This window comes from Rousettus aegyptiacus, unplaced genomic scaffold (assembly GCF_014176215.1).
Source record: "Rousettus aegyptiacus isolate mRouAeg1 unplaced genomic scaffold, mRouAeg1.p scaffold_m13_p_7, whole genome shotgun sequence".
In the NCBI taxonomy this organism is placed as follows: Eukaryota; Metazoa; Chordata; class Mammalia; order Chiroptera; family Pteropodidae; genus Rousettus; species Rousettus aegyptiacus.
In genome coordinates this window covers 9,915,534-9,921,533 of record NW_023416310.1, presented here as the reverse complement: position 1 = coordinate 9,921,533, position 6,000 = coordinate 9,915,534, and positions in this window count along the sequence as shown.

Below are 6,000 nucleotides of genomic sequence, written 5' to 3'. Positions count from 1 at the left end.
TCTGGGCCAACAATAAGTGTGTTTGCTGATTAGAACTAAAAAGTAGGTACGCCGGGAGATTGGTCATGACCTACACACGTGGAAACATCAAGTCCAGGCATTTTCAGCGGGCAGGGGTGAGACCTGAGGGGAAAAAACTGTCCAAGTTAAGGACAGTTCCTTCCAGTCTCCTAGAAGTCAGCTTTGATCCCGAAGTCATGGGCCGGTACCAGAAGCAATAAACCAATAGCTGGAAAGTACAAAATGCCTACTAGGTGCCAGGCGCTAAGTGCTTTACTTACTTAGCTCATTTCACCCTCCTAACAAACTGTATGAGGAAGGTACTGTTCTTATGCCCACTTTACAGATGAAGAAGCAGGCTTAGGATGTATGACTTATCCAGGAAGGCAAGACCAGAATTTAAATCCAGTCTGATGCCAGAGCCAACACACTTAATGGCTATGCAGGGGCTTAGGAACTCAGACGTCCACCCCGCCCCCCACCCCCCCACACACACAGCCAGGAAGTGGCGGATGAGCTAGAAATGCACGCACTTCATAACCTGGGGCTTCAGCTGGTCCTTGCCATGAAGAGATGTGGGTCCAGCCTTCCTAGTTCATCAGAAATCTGGGTTTTTCTGATCAATTCCCCTCTGGAAATCCTTTTTTAAACACCATGATGGCAAATTTCCCCTGACCAAATGCAGCCCTGGAGACTGTCAATTTGCCACGCCTTCCTAATAGTCTCTGTAATGGAATGCAGGGTCACCTTCTAGCTGCGGAGTGAATTTGCATGCGTACCCTGGGGCTGGAGGTGAGGCGTACGTGTGCACACTAGGGCACCGCACCGTCACATCTTCAGGATCGCTAGTGCGCAGGTGGCACTTACCCGCATGCCAGGCACAGTGTTAGCCCTTCGCAGTGCTTACCTCACGTGATCCTCACAGCAGCTCTCCGAGGTAGGTACCAGTATTCCGCAGATTCAAAGAGGAACAAATTAAAGCACAGAGAGGTTAAGTTACTTGCTCGAGGTCACAGTAGCTAAGGATTTGCAGGAGGAAATTGCATACGAATGCTAGCTGCGAGGGTGGCGTGGGTGAGAGACCTGGCCGCAGTTCCCCTTCCCTAATAGGGTCCCATCAGCACCCCTTCCCAGCAGGAGGCTGAGTCAGAGCGCCTGGGGCTTCTCAGACACCAGGTCCTTGGCCTCCGCTGTGTGGGGACCCGCTAGCGTGGGCAGGCGCTAGCTGCCCCGCCCTAGGAAGTAGCTCAGGGTGAATCGAACCGATTACACCTGGTAGGGTGTGGCTGGCATTGTCACACTGGCCTGCGGGGGAGCTTCCTGTCCAAGCCTCCGTCAAAGGCTGCTCTGGAGGTGGCCCAGAACTGAGTCAGGAACCACAGTGGGGGGTCACCGCATGACTTCAGCGCCCGGCGCTGCCCCGCAGCCACTCCACCGCCGATTTGGCCCCATCCGATGCTAGCTGTTAACGTAAACCAGATGGAAAGATACGACCGCCGATCGTGAGAATCGCACCCTTCCTGTCCCTCATCCATCTCCAGGCCTTATGCACTCTACCTCCTTCATATTGTTCAGTCTCGCCCCTCCCCCCATTTCCACTGCTAACCCGGTTCCTCTCTTCCTGCTGGCTTTCCCTCTGTCCCCCACCTGCAGTCTCCCTCCCCCAGGGGACAGAGGATCTTTCTAACTCAAAAAACGGAGTGTGTCCCCCTCTGCTCTGAAAGGCCAGTGGCTCCTCTTGCCTGTGCCTGCCCGTGAGCGGCACAAAACCACACAGGCTGTCTCCACGTGTCCCAGCTCTCGCCAGAGGGCCTGTGCTCCGGCCCATCCAGGCCCTTGCAGACTCTTGCCAGTTCCTCAACTTTCTGAAGCTCTTTCTTGCTTCTCTGCCTGTTCATTGCTGGGTTTCCCACCTGGAAAGGCCTCTCTACCTGCCTTTGGTTGGCTGAAGAATGGCCCCCAAAATGGCCAAATCCACACCCCTGTCACTTGTGAATGGTACCATTCCTGGAGAAAAATATCGAGGTATAGGGGACTTTGCAGATGTGATTCAGTTAAGCATTTTAATTTAATTTAATTTTATTTAACTTTTGCCATTTCAAATGAGTTGGTCTAATTCCAGGAAGTACAGAATTCAGGATAGAACAAAGACTAAAGAACACACTTTGGCAGGATTCTGAGTTGGGTGTTCTCTGACCTCACCGCTCAGGTTGAAATGGCTGAGTAAGAAAAGTTAAAGAGATGAGCCATTGCACCATTATTAGCATTGTTATTATTATTTACGAAAGTTAATCTTAAATGTACAACAGTCTCCAAAACAACACTTCTTTCTAGCTATAGGTGGCAACAGATGTTCTGGCCGCCAATCCAGATGTTAACACAGGAATGGGGTTAAGTATCACCATTGCCCCAGGCACAAGGAAACAGCTCACTTCTTGCCAGGTTTCTTAATTCCACCCGTGGCCGGGGGGCACTTCCCCACAGCCTTCACTCTTAGCTCCTCGAGTTTCTTCTGCTCCTCTTTTCGCCTCTGTTTGAACGCTGCAGTCTTTCCATCTTCGTGGCCTGCTTCTCGGGCTGTTTCAGGGGCTTCTTCGTGGCCAGACATGGCGCCTGCCACCCCTTCCCCAGGTCCCACCACCGGAAGCCCAGTCGAGCATTTTTAGATGGAGAGATTATCCTGGATTATCCAGGTGGGCCCCCAATGCTCCATTATAGTATGTATCTTTATAAGAGGGAGGCAGAGGGGGATTTTATTACACGGAAGACAAGGTGATGTGAAGATGGAGCAGAAAGAGGTTTGAAGATGCTCGCTCTGGAGATTGGTGTGATGTGGCTGCAAGCCCAGAAATGCTGGCGGCCACCAGACGCTGGAAGAGGTAAGGGACAGATTCTTCCTTAAAGCCCCTGGAGGGAGTGTAGACCTACTGATAACCTTGATTTCTGAAACTGATTCAGGCTTATGACTTCCATAATGATAAGAATAAATCGGTATTATTTTAAACCACCAAACTTGTAGTAATTTGTTACAGCAGCCACAGGAAACGACTATACTGCCCGAATCCTCTTTTTTTTTTTATCTAGGGTCAGGTTCAAATGGCTCCCACTCACTCACCCCTCCCCACGTCCCCCATCCCCGCCCCGCCCAAGCTCCTCCTCCATCCTGGAAACCTTTCAAAATCTTTTCTTTGCGTTCCAAATCAGTCGTTCCCTCCACTTGCTGGTAAATTGGCCGATGTGACGCACGCTTCTTTGTTTTATAATGATTATTTGTAACTGTCTCACCCCAAAGAGTGTGACTTCCTCAAAACCGAGAACCAGCATCCAGCTGGGGCGTTGGTCCCAGTAGGTCCTCCCACAGCTGTCGCGCTGCTGCATTGCCCAATTCCAGGGGCAGGCACTGTTCGGGCCGGGTGCTGCCGGATGATGTGAATTCCCAGAGCACAGTTCCAAGCGTCGCAGTTGACCCGGAAGGCACGGGAGTGTTGCTTCCTGGAGTTGGGCAACGCTGTAGCTCCGGACACATTTATCAAAGGAATGAACTACAGACTACCCTTCTCCAAGAAAAAATAAAAGATACCCTAAGGCGACCAGATGGGCAGTATCAGGTGATAAGCACAGTCTCCCCAGGGGATCTCTTTGGGTAGGAAAATCCTCTGATTTGGATGTGTAAATTCCAATGATATTTACGAAAGAAACATATTTATCCGCTCTCCTCTGCTGACATTCTAGCAAATACTAGAGGCAACTGAGAAGGCATACATGAGAAATAGACGGAGTGCAGGGGTGAGGCAGGGTGTGAGGATGGGAACTGAGGTCAGGATATAAAGTCCAGTACACCTGCAGGAAACCCCCATCGCCTGTGGTTTCAGAGCTACCTGAGCACAAAAGTGAAAACAGGACACACATAAAGTTTTCCGCATCTATGAGAAAAAACACATCAGGTGCTTAAAAGAAACAAAAGAACTTCGCATGGTCCTTAGTTCTTCATGGCTCGCAGTGAACACAAGCACAGGCCTGGGAGAGGAGCTTCCTCCAGAGCCTCATGTGACGGCCATGCTACCTGCACCCCATGAGGGCGGGCCCGAAGAGCATGAGAGGAACAGAGGACCTGCATGGGCTTCGGACTCTGAAAACGTCTCCTCCCTCAAACAAGATCCTTCTTGTCTGTCTATACTTCTTTTTGGGACAGAGGTTAGGTGCCTTGAGTCAAATCCAAAATTTAACACACAGTTCAGGACTGGGAAACTGGCCGGGTCACCTCCTACAAGCACTTACTGATGGCACCTTAAGAGACATTCCTCTTTCCCTCCTTGCCAGGCAAAACCATCCTCCCAGCACGCTCTTGGGCATGTAGAAGACTGAACTGATCAGCGTCTTCTTAGGATTAGATTCGCTGGCAAGCGGCAGAAAATCCGAGGTGACGGTGTTTGAAGAAAAGAAGTCTATTTCTCCACCATGTACATGTCTGGGTGCGCAGTCCAGGGCCAGCATGGTGCTTCATGGGCCAAGGACCCACACTCCTTCTAATCTGTTCCTCTGCCATGCACGGCCTCTGTTCCCAAGTTCATTTCATGGTCCAAGATGGCGGCTCCAGCTGCGGCTATCGTACCTGCATTCCCGCCAGGAGGAAAGACAACAAGAGAAGGGCATGCCTCCTTCCTCTGTCACTTTCCCGAAGGGGCATACTCCACTTCTCCTCATGTCCCATCGGCAAAACCCTGAACACGTAGCTACATGTAGCTGTAAAGGATACTGGAAAAGGTAATCTATTTTGAGCGGCCATGAGTTCAGCTGAACTCTAGAAGTCCTCTTACTGAAAAGGGGGAGGAAAACTGATGTGGGAAGCAATGGGTAGTACCTGTCCAAGCAATCAGCAACAAAATGCTTCATAATGGGAGGGCCACTCAACATCAAATGATGATTAACTACTATCATTTTACCTGCATCAGACTGGCAAAGTATAAAAGTCCGATACATGCCAAGTCACATAGAGGATGTAGAAAAATGGGAATTCTCACAACTGCTGCTTGGGGCGGAAATTGCTGTAAGTCCTTTAGATAGCAATTTGTTTAGAGAAATTGCAGAGAGCCACGCTGAAGAAAGCTGAAGCTATTTGTACCTGTAACCTAGGAGCTAAAGCCACTTCTGGAGAAAATTTCACATGCAGAGAAAGGTTCAAGGATTGACTGTAGCATTGTGTGTAATATTGAAAAACTGGAAGCAACCAAATGTTCAAGGATTAATAAACTCTGGTATATGTATGCATTGAATTATAATGCAGCAATTAATATAAATGACCCAGAGGCATATGTATCAACATGAATAAATCTCAAAACAGAAATTAAGATGATTCAATATGTCTGTAATATTTCATTTCATAAAAAAATGATTAAAAAGTAAAGAAAAAAGACATCATGCTAAGATTTGATAAACTCTATAGGTGTTCATTATATTATTATTTTTTAGAATTGCAATTGAGGAGTTTTTTTTGCATTTTAGGGGGTAAAATATGCATAAAATTTACCATTTTAACCATTTAAGTGTATGGTTCAGTGGCATTAAGTACATTCACAGTGTTGTACAACAATCACCACCATCCATATCCAGAACTTTTTTTCATCTTCTCAAACTAAAATTTCATATCCATTAAATGATATTGCCTCATTTCCACCCCCCTTCTCACCTGCCCTGCCCTCCCCCCTCCCCCCACGCTGGCTTCCAGTCCCTGGGAACCACCATCCTATTTTCTGCCTCTATGAGTTAGAGTACTGTATAGATCCCATATAAGCGGAACCATAAAGTATTTGTCCTTTGTGACTGGCTTATTTCACTTAGCATAACGTCTTTAAGGTTTATCAATGTAGCATGTATCAGAATTTTCAATCTTTTTGGGTTTGAATAATATCCCATTGTGTGTACATGCCACATTTTAAATAAAATTCATCTGTCAATGGACACGTGGGTTGCTTCCACCTTTTGGCTATTGTGAATAACACT